The sequence below is a fragment of the Xenopus laevis genome, chromosome 2L (assembly GCF_017654675.1).
Source record: "Xenopus laevis strain J_2021 chromosome 2L, Xenopus_laevis_v10.1, whole genome shotgun sequence".
Lineage (NCBI taxonomy): Eukaryota > Metazoa > Chordata > Amphibia > Anura > Pipidae > Xenopus > Xenopus laevis.
The window spans coordinates 156,038,079-156,058,354 of record NC_054373.1 but is presented as its reverse complement, the minus strand read 5'-3'; the positions used below and the strand labels follow the sequence as shown (position 1 = coordinate 156,058,354).

Sequence of the window (20,276 nt, the reverse complement as noted above, 5' to 3'; positions counted from 1 at the left end):
TTATATTTACGCTTCAGGAACAAGTGAGATTGTTAGTCAGTGACAGGGAGGTGCTTCTCATATTTTTCAATATAGTTCAAAAAGTTGTGACTGTTCCTAAGGCCTTGCATACAGCCTTTAAGGCTAGTGCCAGACCAAGCAGACCTTGGCCTGTGGAGAAACACAGGCCAAGCATCCGCTCCTCCATTCATCCTTTGCTGCTGCTCTGCCTGTGGCAGATTTTGGTGCGAAATGCAAAATCTTGCAGTTTTATTGCTATATCCGCCACATCTGCCTGCACCCAGGAGGAGACAATGCTTTCTGGTGCAGGTGCATCGATGATTACAGCAGCAGTAGAGGATCGATCCAGGGTCTGTCCACAGGTCAAGATCCTCCTTGTCTGGTCTTACCCTTTGGGTAAAAAGGCTCCCATCATTCAGGCAGGTGGAAAGTTATCAAAAATGAACATATGTTGATAGTATCTAAAAAAACATATGCCCACTATTTTATACAGATCATTTTACAAAATGTAATTTCTTATCCATAAATAATGAGGTGTATTGGACCAATATAAATAATGGATATGTGGGAAGACAAGCGGAGCTCACCCTTCCATGCTGTGCAGCGTCTCCTTGCCTGTCGCTGCTCTCGCGGGAATCCGGCAACTTCAATCCGGAACACTCTCACTCTCAGAATTACCCGCAGTCCGGCGCTGACAAAAGGTATCCAGAGTCACTGCTGTATTGATTTGACGGCTTTTATTAACCAACACTTTGTGTCATTAACAGTGGGTGAAATTTATAGAACTAACGCGTTTCGTGCCTTCCAAACTGCCACTTCTTCAGAGTTGGACCAACCTCCCCTTCATGGCAAACTATTAGTTGCCCACTGATGGAACTGAGTGGCACAGTTAACAGAAATACCGTTAATGAAAGTGGATTTTACGCACAACTGACTGTGGGGATTACAGCTGCACTTGCGGACGCAGCAAGAGCACATTTCTAATACAAACACAGTTTTCTTGTTTAATGTAAACTAAACCAAACATGATTGTAATGCACTAATCCACTCTGTCAGGAAGCTGTTTCTGCCCGAGCAATGACCTCCAGTGCAAATGTTTTTCTACAATATGTAATCTTGCCCTGTAGCTCCCCCTCAAGGAGGCACACTCTTTAGTAGAACTTCATTGCATTTGCATTCTTAAGTGTTTCATGCTGGTTATTACAATAACAACTGATGTCAAACCCTAGCATTCCGCCAGTATACGCTATATCCCTTAAAACCTGCAAATTGCAATGCCCAGTGCTACATCTTGAACTTTGCTGACTTCTGATCTTGCTCATACCGACACCCTTTGTTTCATACCATATTGAGCAGCAACACCCTTCCACTTCATGGGCTCCCACTAAACCAACGTGCTTACAATGAACCATTTTTGGAGATGCTTCCGTGCAAACAGTTGGTTAATGAATATAATTGGACTTGGGAGTTGCAAACTGGGATTCCTTGTAGCCTATCTCTGGTAGGCCTTTCCAAGAGATGGCAAGATGGTTGAGCCTAGAATCAGAATATTCCAGTAAAATATAAATCTGGGCTATAATACAGGTATGAGATCCTTTATCCAGAAACCCATTATCCTAATTATGGAAAGGCCATCTCCCACAGACTCGATTTTATTCAAATGATTCAAAATTTTAAAAATGATTTCCTTTTTCTCTGTAATAATAAAACAGTAGCTTGTACTTGATCCCAACTAAGATATAAATAATCCTTATTGGAAGCAAAACCAGCCTATTGGGATTATTTATTGTTTACATGAGTTTCTAGTAGATTTAAGGTATGAAGATCGAAATTACAGAAAGATAAGTTATCCAGACCTGAGCATTCTGTATAACAGGTGTATTAAAATAGGAAACACTTTGATATGCTTTGTTTGAATATTCTAGATCAAAAATGAAAAAAAGTAGGGCTGTTGGTATAGAATAATCTATGTTATCTGAGGCAGGACTATGCTGCTATTCTGGGGTCTACAAGCTTTAGGGGAAGGGCACTGGGCTCTAGATCATTTGTGTCTTTATCATATACTGTTTAGAGAGAGTGAGGAGTTCAATGCCCATAGGCCTGAATTAGGTTCCTCTAAAATCCAAAATCTGTTGGTGCTTGCTGGAAGTTGAAGTTCAACAACTTGTAAACATTTGGTTACACTACGTGAGTTATTGAGTATATTACGGATGCCACTCATTCAAATGGGGGCTGCAGCCTTCCTGCATTATCAGTCCACCCTCTTCTTCAAAGCTGATCATACATGAGGCAAAGTAAGATGGTGACCAAATTGGCATACAATGACCTGCCCTATTTGGCTGATACCCAGACATCTATCATGCCGGTGTAACAATCAATTTATGCAAGAACTACTTCAGGCCTTGATGTGTCCTCTCTCTGGTCTTCATAGGCACTAACATTTATTATTTGAAGAATGTTGACAGGCTAAAAGAAAACAAAGAAACAAGTGTTTGTTTAACTATGATCATACATACCAATTAAATAGCTTTTGTTGTGTTTTGCTAAAAAAAAACTCTTGCCTATTCATATGTATTTGCCCTTTTCTCAGAAATGCATCTTTAGAGTGTCTGATAGCATTTTTTAGCTAAACCAGAATGTCAGTTTCTGAGATTAGATACATCTCTCACATACTTGAAATCACTCGTCAGTAAAATGTGACACTGTTGAATAATTACACTTCATAAGGAAAAATAGTTTACATTTCTAAACAAGTAGATATATTGACATATGCACCATAGTTTTGCATTACGAGTAGGGTTGCCACCCGGCCGGTATCTTACTGGCCTGGCCGGTAAAAATGATGCTTGATACCAATGTTATTGATAGGAAAAAATGGCAAGAATACAGGAAGGCCGGTATTTTTTTCCAGAAAAGGTGGCAACCCTAATCACGAGTGACTCGGGTTGCCACCTGGCTGGCCTGTACTCACCGTTGCCCAATGGCAGCAGTAGAAATAATTCCTTATGCCAATGTTATTAATAGGGAAAAAAATAAAAGAATAGTAAGACCTTTATTTTTCCTATAAAAGGTGGTAACCCTAAAATAATAGGCATAGGGATCATTAACTGCAAAAGTTTCCATTGCTGAGTGCTGACTTCTACTATCCTGTATAGGGATCATTAACCACGGGTTCAAGTAAAAGAGAACAAAGGCGTACAAGAGTGAACCCTTTAGTACTCACTTAACAAGTACTTGTCTCTTGATTAAAACTCTTGCACTAGGTGCAAAGAGCAGCATCAGGGGGCCCAGGCCAGCCTTGTCCCTACCACATGCCTTAGGACAACAGTGAGAACAGTGAACTATAGTGGCTTGCGCCCTCTGCCACTCACTTGTATGTATGTTAAGGGGCAGGTGGGGTGGTGCCTACATGGTTTCCCTGCAGACCATATGAAGCTACACAATTGCCCTCTGCATATAGACCATGTTTATTTTGTACTTAAGTTGCCCTTTAAGAAGTCTTAACTGGGCTAATGGCAACTTGTTGCTTGTCAAAGTCAACCAGGGACCGTTCCTGATATCGCTGAAGGACATCAAAGGGCCAAAGTGCATTGTTTGCAAAGCATTATAATGAAGAAGAAGATTTTAGCACCCCATGTTCTCATCCCTTCAGTTATAGTAAACCAAAGCTTCCAGCATCCTCAGTCAATAGGCGTGATATTTATGTAGAAGGTAGAAAAATAAAAAATAAAAATCTGACACATATTTTGTACACAATAAGCTGATCTAATACGATGTTGGGTTAAAAGGTGGATAAAGAATTTAGGCTTTATAAATATCTTTGTTCATGGCTGCTAATGCTCCAAATAACTCAGCTTTGGAAGCTGTGGAATAAATACACTGTATGATTATTTTCTAGGGGCACAAGGCTAAGGCTTACATACCAGATGCACTCTGACCAGGTATCTTCATTAAAGCAACTGTGACAGACAGATATTTAGTGAAACAACTGCATTCTCAACAGTTCTCTAATATACATCACTAATGGCTTTCAGTGCTGGAATCTTACGAGAAATAAATTACTAATTGCACTGTATTTTGTGTCAGGAAGAAGAATAGACCTCAGAAATAGTATCAGGTGCCCACGTTGAAAGGAGCTTCATATACCACAACCCCCTGGGCTATTCCTGCTCTTGTTTGATTGGCCCTCAGCTCAACCCATAGTTTTTTTTTCTCAGCTCCCACCTTACTAATAGATTCCTCATTGCTTTTGGCTGTCCTACCTGTAGGGACTCGCAAGTGTGTAAAATTACCTGCAGCAATACTGACAGAAAAATCCAGGGTTTTTTTTAATAAATATATCTACAGTTTATATATTTATTATTGCTACCTTTAAAGAACAAGCATAAACACATGATGCATTCCAGTGTCAGCTCAAGGGCGGATCCTTGGTAATTTCAGTGAGGTGTAGGGCGTTGTTCCTACTCAGTGCTTCACAGCTTGTTGTCTGCAGAGCATTACTAGTCTGCTTCTTCTCTGCAAAAAAAAGAGAACATCTATAAAACAAAGCTATTAAAAATGAGCATGAAAGATTTATAGCAGAGCCAGATATAAACACATTTTCTGGATTTTGCTCATTTGATGTACATTGTTTTTAAATTTTAACACATTTGTAATATATTACATATCTCTCAGCCAATGAATCTCATTAAGAAAAACTGACAGTCTAGTGATGGGCGAATAAATTCGCCGGACACGATTTCTCTGCAAAACTGTTGCGACAACTCGTCGGCGAAAAAAATCGGTGCCTATTGACTTTAATGCATTTTTGACCATATAACAATTGTTGCGAGTCAAAATTACTTTGACACCCATTGACTTCAATGCGTTTTGCAAATGTCTCGCCATTTTGCGAATTTCGCAGTAAATTCACAAATGGCACAGATTCGCCCATCACTACTTCTAACCTGTCTGTTTTGATTTTTGTCTCCCCAATTTCACATCACATTTTTTGATTGCTCTGTATTTTATTCAGAAACTATGACTTGAGTAATATGTAAAAAAGACTTTTAAATACACATGGTGAAAACTCTAAAAATGCAGGGGTATAACTACAGAGGAAGCAGACCCTGAGGCTGCAGAGGGGCCCAGGAGTTATAGGTGCCCCATGAGGCTATAATTCATATACGATCTCAATAAATATTGGTAAAACAGGTCAATCTCTAGACATTTTGGGGGACATATTACTGGACATATACGTGGTGTGAGCAAAGGCCTGGACGATACTAATTGCCTGCACATATTGGATTTTTTATATATATTTTTTTTTTATTTCCATGGTAATAGAATGCTCCATGTAAAATAATCCTAAGGGGAATGGACGCAGTTGTAATGAGAAATGGCAGGGTGTAGTGGAGAAAAGATAAGAAATTAGTCCACCCTATCAATTGTGGTTACCACATTGCATGTAGATGAATATTTGTTCTTCATAAAGCCACTGTTTCAAATACATATTTAGTAGGCATAATAAGAGTCAGTTACAGGCCTAATGGATTTTTGGTTCTGAGTCGAAGATTCAGCTGTTCGCCCAGTACATTCATGCAGGGACCACTAAAATATGTATGCTTGTGGACATCAGTTTAAAGCCACCAAAATGACCAATCACATTGCATTACTGTGTGGCCAGCTTAAAGTTCTGCTTTGGAATCAAGTGTAGACTTTCATGTGACCGCATACATTAAACCACTCTTACGCCAAATGGCAATGGTAAAGTGAACCTCTGAAAGCCTAGTTCTAGGGGACAGCAGTTCGAAAACAACAAGATTCAAAGTTTTATTGTCATATGTACAGAGTACAGCGTACACAATACGCAATAAAATAATGTTCCATTTGATCTAGATATATACAATAAAGTTACAAAAAGGTCTGTCTTCTTCTAAATACAGTAACGCTACAATAAGTCCTAATTTATTCCTTCTCCAAACTGTTAATTCTAAAATTAGAGACCGAGATTTTGTAACTGACATAATTATGAATATTTTGGGCAATACTTCGATTTTTCAAGGGGCCGGCTAAATGCATTCTAGACCTAAGCTGGCCCCCTGCCCGTTATGTAACCACTGAACTATAATAAAGCAAGCTACTAAAAAAGTAAGTACTGTAACCCTCCATATTAAGGGAGTATGCTGTTTTAACTATGCATGCAGACTATTTGGGGTCAGGTCAATTAGGCTGAATTCTTTTGCTTCTCACCGGGTTTCAGCTTAATAATAACATTTATGGGAGTGTTGTTCCATTCCTAGATTCCTTTACTAGATGTGACTGCATAATAAAGAAGGCTTAATAGTGTAATAGTCATAGCAAAGGACAATATATCAGTTACATATGTCACAATATTGCTTCCCTGGCCAGTGTTGGGATTATGCACCATCACTGTACCCTTGCTTCATGCGACTGACACTAAAGTAAAATTTTGTTATATGTCTGCCTTGATACAAAGCCTGGATACACGCTTACAAGTATCTATAAAAATGTAGCATACTTCACAGATTTATGATCAGCAAAACAGAGGCCAACCCTGTGTCCAAAACCACATAAAATTATGTAGCTGGAAAATGTATCCCTCAAAGGTTCTCTTTAACAGAGGTCCCTAATCTGGTCATGCCTTGGGCCTTTAGGGATTTTTCCGGCCCTGTTAGGAATGCTAAAATTCAGAAATGCAAAAAGAAAAAGAAGTCAGCACTCATCAGCTGGATCCAATATAATAAGGTGCATGTATTTGGCAGCCACTTCCACTCGAACTGAAGGCACAATTTTTAAATAGACAGGAAGTTTTTCTTGGATCTGTCCAAGAAAAGACCTTTTTTAATAAAGGCCTTTAAAGCAACCTTCCCGCATGGTGCTGTCTATTTAAAATTATGCACACAAGTTCTACCATGCACAGGCTTATAGAGAACATTCTGAGACAAGATGTACTACACTAAAATAGTTATACAGTGCCTTATGAGCCATCCAGCATCTTGGCATATAATGCATGGACAACATGCACCTACACAAAACCCAGGCACACCCAGCTTTATATATACAGATATACAGACAGGCACAAACACAGATGGACAGCTCTAGCCAAACAGAAGCACATAAACAGATGAACACTTCTATGATGGGGTGGGTACATGCACACAGTCCTATCACAACCACAAATTCATGTAGTGTAAGTAAGCAGCAATAAAACTTGGCACACAATGGCCATGGTAATGATAATGAAAAAAAAGGGGAAAAGACCCTTTCTCAGGAAAGAAAAAGTAAAAACAGAATGTGACATAGGAAAACAAAAATGGTGGCCAGATGTTCATGCAGTGTGCATATGGAGATTGAGCCAGCGCATGCGCTGCTTTGTTATGCTTTGAAATATGAAAGAAGATGCAAATGAAACAATGAGTGCAAATTCACTCCAATATCCAATCAGCAAATAGGTTTGATTAGTTTATTGCAATAAAAATAAAGAACATGTTTTTTGGTCCCTATAAGTTTCTGATTTAAATATGATCCATTGTCAGTAAATCAGGTCTCCATATAGAACGTCAAGCATCTCAAAAACAGTGGTCGTAACCTGGCCATTGCTAGCTTTAACCCAAAAAAATATCATAGGCCAAAAGATAATTTTCCTGTCCAAATTATCAGATACAGTTGACATCACTGTTTGTTATGCTATCCCTGTAATCTTAGTTATTTCTCTTTGGGCCTGCCACTGGTAGAGAAAACCTTCAGATGACATACAGTATTTGCCACCTTAAATTCACAAAGTGACTTAACTCTGCTGTAAATTGGAGCAGAATTCCCTTGTGTCCAGAGGGATTTCTACAGGAGCTGATTGTGAACTTCTGCTACAATAGGGAACAGAGAAACTTCTGCTACAACAGAGAAATAGTTATAGAGACTCAAAAGGAACATGTCTTATTAATTTCCCATTATATATTTTGTGCAAAGAAAAGTGCTCTCTGGCAGTCAAATTATCCAACACTTCTGGTGGCATAACTTCTTGACAAACCATCTCTCAGGCTTGGTAAGAAATGCCATACAAAGCATTTATTGTTTTGTAGATATAGATATGAGAACTGTTATCCAGAATGCTGGGGACCTGGGGGGTCTTTCTATAATTTGGATCTGCTAAAAAAACTATTTAAACATTCATTAAACCCAATATGATTGTTTTGGCTTCAAAATAGAATAATCATCTCTTAGTTGAGATCAAGTACAAGGTATTGTATAATTATTATACAGAAAAAGGATATCATTTGTGAATTATTTCATTAAAATGGTCGTTTATTGAACCTTGATTTTTTCTGGTCAAGGTTTTTAGGGGGAAAACTCACAGTTTTTATAGAATTCATCATACCCCAAAGCTGCTAAAAATTGAATCCGGAAATCCTCCATCTTCAAACTGTCAAGATCAAGTAGAAGTCAATGGCAGATGTCCCTGAAGTTTTTTCTTGATATTGTGATTTGCGCTGGCTAATTAAAAAAAATTGCATTTTCGTATGATACGAATTGACGCTTGGTGACATTTTGTCGCTCTGGCTTTTTTTCAAGAACAATTATTGATAAATGAGTTCAGTTTGTGGAAGGGAGTTAGGTTGACTGTTTTCAGAAAAAAATTATATAAGTTTGAGTTTTAGTAAATCAGCCCTGGTGTCTATGTGAGATGATTTTCCTGTAATTCGGGGGTTTCTGGATGAGTTTCTGGATAATGGATCCCATACCTGTACATAGCTGGTCCGTACAACATCTACAACAGGCACATAAAGAGAACATATGATATAAGGTATCTTTAGGAAGCTGGCTTCTAATTTGCTAGATTAAAAGACCCAGGTTGTTGACCTTATCAATTATATAAATCAACAAGCTTTGCACAAGGACCAAAGTAACAGCAAATAAGAGATACACAAAAGCTGGACTTCAAACAGGTTGGACTGCAACTCTGATCTATATGTAGAATTTCTGTGCAGCAGTCAGTTATGGAATACTATGGTCCTGCTTTTATCTCTTAGAGACCTTCTTTGATTTTGGCTTTCTACAATACCCTTTTGAAATAGCAGGGACTGACCGAGGAATTGACCTTTGTTGATTTGTGGTCAAGCAGGACCTTATTCTTTTCAAACCTGCCCTAAAGATATCTGCCAGTCATATATGGCTTTATGACCTGCAACAATTCAACGTTTCAGGCCTGCTTCTGGCCCTTTTTCAAGTTGAAACTCAGGCGTGAAACGTTGTATTATTGCACATCATAAAGCCATGTGCTAAATAAAGGCTTTTTAAACTTGAAATCTCTTAACGGAGCTGTGTCATATATTGGAGCTTAATTTTAGTTCCTTATCACAGCATAAATTCAGGTCACTTTCATTAGAAGCAACTAATCCTGCGTGTTCTTTGAGTGTGGGAGAAAATAACTGTACTCATGCAGGAATATGGCGGACATGCAAACTGTCTGTAACCTCTTGGTCCATTAGCTGCTGTTAAGTGCAGAATTCTGTATTTTACTCTCTAATATTTCAACAATTAATATGAAGATTTCAATTGGAATTAGGTTGTAATATCATGAGAAACTGATATAGTGTATATAAAGTAGGTAGAAATGCTTTTTCTAACAGCAGGGCTCCAGCACAGGGCAGAATAAGGCGTGTGTGCAAGTGTGTGAAAAAACAGCCAAGCTTTGGGTGGGGACACAATGCTATTGAATGAACCTAATTACTAAAAAGAAAAATCACCTCGCAAGCAAAATCCTGAATTGTACAGCAAGCTTTGTCCTGCCCCACCCTACAAGCTGCTCCCCACCCAGCAAGCCTTCCACACCCAAGAAAAACTCGGATTACAGAAACATGGTTATGGTTTGTCCAAATCCCCTACGGCATGTGGTAGTGAACATGCCAGTATGCCTGGACTGGCAATTTGTGTATTCTGCTGGACATGCACCCCAGAAAAGCAATAGCTAGAAGCAGCCAGTGCAGAATGTCAGCTCTGTTTCCTCTGCTCAAGAAGCCAAAGAAAGAAAAGACAAGCAACAGATGAACAAGACATTTCAAGGTCTTATTGCACTTTACATATCAGCACATCAAAGAACACAACAACTTTCCCAACCACAAGCCCACAGAGTCCTCATTTTTGGGCCCCAGTTCATTGCAATGGCTGTCCTGTGCATAGTTCTACCCAGGCCTGGCAATCTGTGGTTTCTGGCAAATGCCAGAGGGGCTGGTGGGGGCTGTTTTGGCCTCTGTGTACTAGGAATGCCAGGGCATATTCTCAATCCCAGTCCAGTCCTGGTACAACCCTTTTGCACAGGCTGGACATAATCCATATATAATTTTGTTGCAGGGGTTTCACGGCAAAACCACAGGCATATGATATTTATATGCCACAACCTGAGTTTGATAAGGCTACTCAACTAAAACTCCCAGAATCTAGTACCAGTCTTTGTATGCTCTTGATTGATGCTTGAAGTTGTAGTTTGAGACTATAGGTTGGATGGCTCTGATAAGAACTATTACTGACACCATCTTGTATACTACACACTTACTCAGGGCAGCCATCAGGGGGGGACAGGGGGGAGAGTTGTAGGGGGCCCCGAGGGTAAGGGGGGCCCGGCCACGCCGCACTTTCTTGATTAGCCGGCCCCCCTGCTTTCTGAGAGCTGCTGACTTTGGGAAGGCAGGGCGGGAGCACAAGGGAAGGTATCTTCTGTCCATTACTTACCCTTATTGGTCACTGAGTTTAAATCCCAATTGAGCTGCTCAGAGATTGGATATCTGAGGTTTGAACTTCTCCTCCAGCTTATCCAATCACCATGCAGCTTTACCAGGACTTGAAATTCTGTGACCAATAAGGGAAGAAATTGCTGTCACTGGAAGAAGATTCAGCCACCTATGCTCCTCTCCTCCCTTCTGTAGTTGGCAGCTCACTGACAGCAGGTGGGCCACACTAATGAAGTAAGTATAACATGGCAGGGCCCACATGTGGTGTCCAATTTTCTTATAAAGTGGGGGGGGCCTGGCCACCAATATTTTTTAATGGGGGGCCCGACCACAAATGTTTTTTTTAATGGGGGGGCCTTGACCACCAATATTTTTTTATTAACATGTGGGAACCATAGCCATCAATGTTTTCTGTTTTTTTTTAGTGTGTGGTGGGGGGTGGACCTGTGGGGTGGGGAGGGTGGACCTGTAGGTGGGGCTTGTGGTGGGCACAACCCAGGGGGCCCAGGAAATGTTTTTGTATGGGGCCCTGTGATTTCTGATGGCGGCCCTGCACTTACTATCCCGCAGTTGCATCCCATTCCACAAAAAAAATTTTGAGACCACTGAGGGCCTAGTTAATATCATAATAAACATTGTGCATATAATCAAATTATTATTCTTGTATTGCAGAAAACATTATTTTTGCACGGTTCTGAGACCATTTACCCAAAATATAAGGCACCTGGAGGTGTTTACTTTGGTATAAGTTTGACGTTGATATAGGCCTATGTTAAATTTTATGTTTCTGAAATTGAAGTTGGCCAGTAGGAGTGAGCAAGGAGACCCCCCATGTGAAAGGTGGAATATACAGGCTATTTTTTCCTGAAGGTATAGAGCAAGGGAGTAATCCGCATTACCTTGCATGGGTGTGGTGAGGATTCCTCCCTGCACTAATTCTGTAAGGTTGTTCCCCTGCAGCACAGGGAGGGGTGTCAAGCTCTCCCAGAGTCTGCCTGCAGATCAGAGACGGGAGCTGTGAGCATTCCCACCACACCCAGACGCCATTCTCTCTGTACAGTGTGAAGCAGGACTTCTCATATCTAATACATATGTGCACCCTTAATGAGATGTATCTTCCCATCTGGGAGCCCCTGGCAGAAAGGGGACTTCATTTGGTGTCAGAAATTCAGGTAGATTATTATGGTTAACAAGGCTGAAAAATACTATAAGATTAATACGCCACTCTCATAAATTTTGAGGCAGAAAAATACCCTCTGTTTGTCTCAAAAACCCTAAAAATGCCCAATTCTAATTCTAAATAAATAAAATGTGTAATTAGCAGTTTATCATTCTAACATTTGATTTGCTGCAAAGTCATCCAATGCAATTAAGCCCTATCACAGGTCCGTAGCAAGGTATGAATTTACTAAAGGGACGTAAGTGCATAGTTTTCTCCTGCACGGACACAACTGGGTGCTATCCAAACAAAATACAACTCAACATGAGCAGCAGACATCCCTCTATGCAGATACAGTAACAGACCAATAATAATTGATGGCGATGTAAGAGTAACCACCGGCATGGACTTTACATAAATACAGGTTTTGTATCACGGTTTTCCAAAATGCAGCCATGCAGCTCTTGTAAGTTGTCTTTAAGGCATAGGTCCCAACATATTTACCCCCATATTCTAATGTAAAAAGTCTCATTACACCATGGGTTGTAAGATAAGGGCTGTGATTGGCTATTTCTTCCCTTATGTCAGCTTGCAGCAGTCTCTATTGGACAGTAACCATGCTCCAAGACTTGCCTGAAAGGAAATGAAAAATAAGCACCTGATTTACAACCATTGGGATTCACTTTTAGGGATGCACCAAATCCACTATTTGGGATTCGGCCGTATCCCCGAATCCTTCGGATTTGAATCAAAATCCTAATTTGCATATGCAACCAAATCCAGGATTCAGTTTGGGATTCAGCCAGGATTCAGCCTTTTTCAGCAGGATTCGGATTAGGGCAAATCCTTGTGCCTGGCCTAACCATATCTGTACCCTAATTTGCATTTTCAAATTAGAGTCAGAAAAGGAAAAAGTGTAGGGAAAAAATTTTACTTAATAGTTTTGTGATGAAATGATTTCCATTCCCATCCCTAATTTGCATATGCAAATGGTTTGGGAGTTTACATATGCAATTATGATTCTGATTTAGTTAGACCAGGCACAAGGATTTGGCAGAATCCAAATCCTGCTGAAAAAGGCAGAATCTTGTCCGAATCCCGAACCGAATCCTGGATTCGGTGCGTCCCTGATCATGTAGTCGGGAACGATGAGCATATTTCTCACAAGCTATTGGTTTGGGGATCACTGGTTTAGGAGATCAAAATAGGAGCAGTTGCTAACCCCTTGCCACACAGTGGCACCCCACAAAACAACAGTTATATATAGAATGAGGGAAATAATTTGTTTAAAGGGATATTATCATGGGAAAAAAATTTTTTTTCAAAATGAATCAGTTAATAGTGCTGATCCAGCAGAAATCTGCACTGAAATCCATTTCTCAAAAGAGCAAACAGATTTTTTTATATTCAATTTTGAAATCTGACATGGGGCTAGACATATTGTCAATTTCCCAGCTACCCCAAATCATGTGACTTGTGCTCTGATAAACTTCAATCACTCTTTACTGCTGTACTGCAAGTTAGAGTGATATCACCCCCTCCCTTTTCCCCCCAGCAGCCAAACAAAAGAACAATGGGAAGGTAACCAGATAACAGCTCCCTAACACAAGATAACAGCTGCCTGGTAGATCTAAGAACAACACTCGATAGTAAAAACCAATGTCCCACTGAGACACATTCAGTTACATTGAAGCCCAATATGAAGCCTTTTAACTGTCCATCTCCCAGTACCTGCTTAGCTTTGGCCACTATACACACAGCCATGGATGCTGGCAGCTGTACTTTAAACATGGGCCACAGGTTTGACATCCCTCACATAAATTCTGAAAATATCAGACGGTTAATACACAATGATATTTTCTACCCACTGGGGCCCCCTGATGAGCCTACAGATCATGCACATATACTCTCAGCTTAAACGATACTATTAACAGGCCTTTTCCTCGCTCGGCTCCCATATCAGCCCAAAGGTACAGCTAAGAAACAGGCCTGACATGTGCCAGCAAGCTGCAGCCCGTCACACCCCTGACTCAAATACCTCTTAATTGTAACCTTGACTTCAGATCACAAGCATGAGAAATGTGCCTGGAATCAAACACTGCAGCAGTTTGGTTATGCAATGCCGACATTAAAAACCTGCTTGTTAAAAGCAACTAAAGTACACTTAACTGTATGTGTAAATGCAATAGGTATGCATCAGTATAGAAATCATTGTTTCCTATTCCTATTTAAACCATTGCTACGTTTACAACAGAAACCGTAACATTCTCAAATGATTTGCTTTGTCCGCAATATCTAGGGGAATGTGGTTGCAGCCGACCTGGTGGTGGCACCCTGGGTTAGATACTGTGGGGGAGATGCTATTAGTTATGTTTCAATTTTCAGCTATTGAATTATAGCCCAAAGCATGCCCCAACAGCCATACAGGCTGAAAGTAATAGTTCAATACCAGCTGTAGATAAGGATGTTTTACTTGCTTTACACACCAAAATCCTGGACAGCGCACTCTTCGGATCACATCAAGGAATCGCTTGGTCATCAAATCATTGGTAAAAACCTGATTTTATTTAAATGTTCAACTTCTTAACAAACTGTAAAACCCTGCGCCATGAGGTCTGATGCGTTTCGTGTCACTGCACTTCACCAGTGGTCTCTGATGAAGTCCAGTGACACAAAAAGACCTCATGGCTCAGGGTTTTACAGTTTGTTAAGATGTTGAACATTTAAATAAAATCAAGTTTTTTACCAGTGATTTGATGACCAAGCGATTCCTTGATGTGATCCGAAGAGTGTGCTATCCAGGATTTTGGTGTGTGCAGTATTTCGTTTCCCTTAGTGACGGACTCAGGGCGGCTGCACCTGGGTCACAACGAAGTCCGGGTAAGACCATATACTTTTATATATCTGGGAAGCTGAATCTGGTGACTTTATGAGGGGTCTGGGGCTTTTTGCACCCGGACCAACAAAATTGAAGGTTGAGCCTAAAACCGGCATTAATTAAATTACTAAATAAACAAATAAATAAACTAATAAATAACAAATGAAGTAAAAGTGTACCACAGGACTGTTAGGAGAAAAAATCTTTTGAATCCTAATAAGCAACGCTGAAAATTCTTACTTGCTTTATGCTCAATTTCTTACAAATTTAGGTGGTTGGCATCTTTTAAAATGTTTGGGCCAGGATGGTAACCATTGATTTTGCATTTCCCAAGGACAGCTCTGTGCAGGATTATTATATGGTGTCCGTGTTTTACAGGTCAGTGGTGTTCAAGGTGACTAAATATGCTTTATGGGGTATATAGCGGACTAAAGTCTGATAATTGTTTTTTTCTCAATCTTTTTACTATTTCCATGCTAACAGACATACTGCCTAACTGCCAATAGGTGCATATGTCTGATTAAAAATGAGATTATTGCTCTGTAGCTCCAGAACCATCCCAGAATAAAGTTATATCAATCTGTACTGTTCGTTATAGAACAGAAAAGGCAATGTGACTTTTAAACCACTAGGGGATGCAGAAAATGACATTTTGTCTTCTAATGGGTCCCCATTGGGTGCTGTAGGATAGAAGATACTTTGATTGTGATTTTAGTAGCATAAGTCAAGACTTACAGTACATGAAGCACAATTTGGGCCTGGATGTAACAATATAGCTGCCTGAGAGATAGGACATCACAACCCTCAAGCCAAATCCAGCTGAGCAATGCAGTGTAGTTGTATCGGCCACTCCAAGCCCTGTAAACCCTGAATAATATCGTCCATATTCAAAATATGTTAATATGGCAACTCTCTGCAAAGCATATTGTATGCATATAAGGAAATGTGACAAAATCTCACAAATACAAGTGGTGTTATTCACCAGCATGGTAAGCACATAATGCTAAAAAAAAGAAAAAGTATGCAAGCAAAATTATACAAATACACAAAACTGGCGAGGCAGTAAAAAAAAGTCACGTCAAGCCATTTAAAGTGACTGTGTGGGTTTTATTATCATTTATTAACCTGCCACGGAGACCAGTTGAAGTGCAGCACTTATGTTAATTAACCCAATAAATCAGTTCCAAGACCAGAGGTAACACGGCACTCCAAACCGGTCTCACGTAAGCTTGTGAATAGCTAATGTAGCGCTTGAATGATGCTTTGCAACAGATTAAGAGCCAAGGTGTAATGTACCTGTATGGCGAATATGGGCTATAATGTTCAGCTAATGGCTCTTGCATTACTGTTCCATCACAACATGTTTTGTGCTGACACCACCTCTGTTCTACAATTTGATTGGCTGTGCTATAACTTCTAACAATTCTCTCCCTGATAACGCCATGCTGACACTCATTAGCAAAGGTGTAACTATGGAAGAAGCTGATCTTAGAGGCTCAGTATGGCACCAACTGAAAAGAAGCTGCAATATATGTTAATAAAAATTATTTATTCTAAAAGTTTAGGTAGAGATTCAAAATGAGCCCTGGCATTTTAAGTACACAGAGGCCCAATCAGCCATTACAGGCCCAATAAATAGTGACTGTCTATGATATCTCACAGCAGCCCCTCTGACATTTGCTAGAATCTACAGCAGTGATTCCCAACCAGTAGCTTGCAAGCATCATGTTGCCACCCAACCTCTTGGATGTTGATCTCAGTGGCCCCAAAGCAGGTGCTTAATTTTTAATTCCTGGCTTGGAGGCAAGTTTTGGTTACAAAAAAACTGGGTGCCTCCAGTAGCCTGCCAGTCAACATAGGGGCTACCAAATAGCCAATCACAGCCCTTATCCGGCACCCCAGGAACATTTTGCATGCTTTGTGTTGCTCCCCAACTCTTTTAACATTTCAATGTGTCTCATGGGTAAAACCCCTGATCTATAGGTTGCCTGTCTGTGGGGTCCAGTAGCTTCTGCTTATGCCCCTTCACAGTAACATGTAAAAGGTATGGCTGGTGGGAATAGTATGTACCTCTGCACAACCCTCAATTTAGTAACTGTCAGGATGATTGTCATATGATATTTGAAGCCTAGCCATCAATACAGAGCCTAACAATCCATAGAAACACTGACAGCCCTGTGTAAAATACACTCCTATGAATTGCAAGTAAAACATACTTGCATGCAGGTTAGGTTTCCTTTTTTTTTACCACTAAAACACCAACGTGAATCCTTTAACAGAGAATGGCACCCCTCTTTACATGTGATTTTTAAAAAAAGCCAGAATTTGGTCAAGTTATTTAGGAAGCACATGTAGTAAAGCCCCTTGCAGCCCATGCACTTTGTAGATTGGGTCACAGCATATATGCATTTTCTCTCATTCTGTTCAAGTCCATAGAAATCTCTGCTGACAGGGGGTGTGTGGTCCTTAGGGTTGAAATATCTGCACATATTTCTGCATGCCTGAACCCTGTGCTGCTTAACACTCTCCCTACAAGCCTGCACTCGTACCTGTAAATTACCCGCAGGCTGTTTTTGGATTGTTCAGATTTAAAGCCTTCGAATCGGCACCCCTCCCTCCCCTGCAGTGTGTGAGTCAGAGCTGAGCACCTGGAATCTGGACAGAGTTGTGCTATGTCTCTTAGCTGAGTGCCAGCATCCACACCCTTTCATGTCGGAATCTTATTAGACTGATGAGTCAGGACAGAACCTTTTGTAAAAAAAAGAAAAGGCTTTTCTGGAGTCTAACCACCCCCCCATTAAATTCACATACAAAAGGCTCTTATAAGTTGAGAAGACTACAAGGGGTTGCATGCTACTCAAACCAAGTATAAAGCCCTGGAAATATGAGCAAAACACTGTTTTGCTATGAAATGCAATTTAAAGTGGATCTTTTATGGGGATCTGAATAGCCCCTTTTAGACATGATTGGTTGTCATAATCGCAGGACCTTCCATTACAGTTCAGTGGTGCAGAAATTAATTGTTTGCTGGTTTCTGGCCTCATAGGAAAAGGGAATAATATTACTGACTCTGTAAGAACACAATGCTTCTAAATGAACTGTACTTATGGTCAGATATATAAAGAAGCCTGTAGCAGGCATATAATTGCTTTAGGAGCTTTACACGCTATAGAAGAACAATTGTAGGCTAGCTGGGGATTCTAGGACTGATGACTTTGCATTAGAGTACAGCTGTAGGGGTATACAACTTTTGTGGTTCCTTAACACATAGAATGGGCAATATTTCCTGACAGATATAGGAAAAGGGTGAAGCATGTTAATTCAAAGGTCAATGTATGGCTTCTAGCTGAGCTAAAATCACTGGGGCCCATGCAGACCAAGCAACTGATCACTACATGCTCTGGCTTTTCATTTTTTGCAAGTCGATTTGATCCCAAACATATTTGCCATGGCAGCTTTGCATATCAGATGGGCATTAAACTGCATGGAAATACCCATGTGGCCTTAGCCATTTACAGTGTCTATTTTTTTAGTCTTAAATCGAAATAGTATATTATTGTGTGCAAGGCCCATGCATATTTGCCTGTGAACCTTCCCATAAATATCTCAGCAAAGGTGCAGAGCAGAGTGAGTACCTTTATTTTCCTTTCATGACTATAGAATACAACAAATACCAATAAAAAAAAACACACCCATAATGGCATCTGAGTGCTAGTGTTCACAATAGAAAGAGGCTTGTATTCAAGGTTCTCTTGGATGAAGTGGCCACGTGCCTCCCCACCCAGGTTTTCACTATGTAAGTAGAAATCTCTGTTTGTGTTGGAGCAAAGGCAACACACACAGCCCTCTGCTGCACTTGCCTTACTGGAACCTCTACTCCTATTATAGTTATTCTGCACAAATATATGGTGAAAGTGTATTGAACTGCTTATCACTGACATGGAAGCAGACCCCTTCCCTTCCATTGGCAAAGCAAATACATGTTTGCCCTCGTGCTCAGCTATCAGTATTATCTTGGAAAGCCAAACATACACTCTACACATTGCTGATTCTAGGTCTGAGAACAGATGGAGCAGGAGCCTTTATTAGCACTGCATATAATCTGGTTCTGGATGGTGCTTGGACCTGTTGGTTGACCCTTTGTTGGCCATACATTCTGCACCATCTAGGCATGTATGGCAGCACAGGGGGTTGTTTTCAAAATACCTGTAATCCTGTTGGTCTCAGATTAATCGTCCAAATGGATTGACTACATTGGCAGGTGCATGGTGCATCATCTGTAGCTTCTCTTCTTCATTTTCTGCAGTTGCAGTCCTTCAGACATTCAATAGAATGTGGGATACCAGGTGCATGGCAAGTCTTGTAGTATGAGTCTGGATACCATGCAGGGCTGGTTGAGCCAAAGGCTAAAACCTGTTGCACAAGCATTACACAGACCCAGTAGATGTCTTAATGACTTAGAGTTTAGGAATATGGTTTGTTAACTAAAACTCTCCGCAACCTCAGTGGCTGGAGGCTGTTGGTGGATGCTGGGAAGCTGTGGTTGACCAACAGCTGGAGGGCTGCAGTTCTGTACAACCTGCAGAGCCTATATGCTTCCCTTCTCAGAGGTTATTTCCCCCTACAGTGACAAACTGTTTCCCAGACATACATCTGTGGGGCAGACAAACTTTTTTTGCTCTGCTGCTGCTCTGAGACCCAAGGCCAGGGCTGTCACCCCTGCGCATACACCTATAAAGACAAAGTAAATTTACAGATATAAGATTTACAAATAGCAGCTACCAGTTTTATGTCAACTCCCAGAATGCACTGATATCTGTATTAGAGCAGTATCCATTGTCTAGCCCTGGGCTAAAAGTACAATGTGTTGGACCCCCTTTTTAAAAGCCCAACCTACAGCTTTAAACTCTCGGCATCTCTCAACAGCCTCCAGTGAATGCTGAAGATTGCAGGTTGGATAGCCCTGATATAAAGTGTTACTGTTGCAGCCCCTAAAATGAAATAAAACTGTTGGGGGGGGCAATATTTTTATAGACTGCTTATGCTTACATTCATACAGTCCCACATTGCTTGCAGAACCCAGGCAGCCTGCAAATCCCTGCCCTATATTATATTTTATTAATTTGCTTTTGGTATCTGTATACCATTTTCCCCACACATATTCTTGTGGTGTGAAAATGATAGAGAAAATGAATGGCCAGCTTTGCAGCAGCTAACATGCTTTTGCTGAGCACAAAGGTGGAATCTTTTGGGTGGTGCACCTTTCCCAGGTCTCTGTGGTAATACAAAACAAGGCAAGTCAGTGGGAGAGAAAGCCTGTGCCAATGACTACACACAGAGTGCTGTCTGGGCTGTTCTCCTAGGGTGGAGCTGATGTGCCCCAGGCGTTCCACCTTGGAAAATAGACAGAAATCTGAAACCATTGCAGTACTACAGGTAACTGCAAAGCCATTCCAACTTGTACTAGAATTTCCTAGTCTAATTGACCATCTGCATGTGCATGTGGCCCCAG

At 40.6% G+C, this 20,276-nt stretch overlaps 1 long non-coding RNA gene across 1 annotated transcript; it reads right to left on the bottom strand.

The window, feature by feature from the left end:
- Window positions 1-1,806: 1,806 nt before the first annotated feature.
- Window positions 1,807-19,339, bottom strand: LOC108708657. The gene is made up of 3 exons (XR_001934506.2): window positions 18,971-19,339; window positions 4,370-4,515; window positions 1,807-2,466 (listed from the first exon to the last, which is right to left on the bottom strand). It is a non-coding gene; the product is annotated as an uncharacterized LOC108708657 (long non-coding RNA).
- Between the last annotated feature and the right edge of the window lie 937 nt (window positions 19,340-20,276).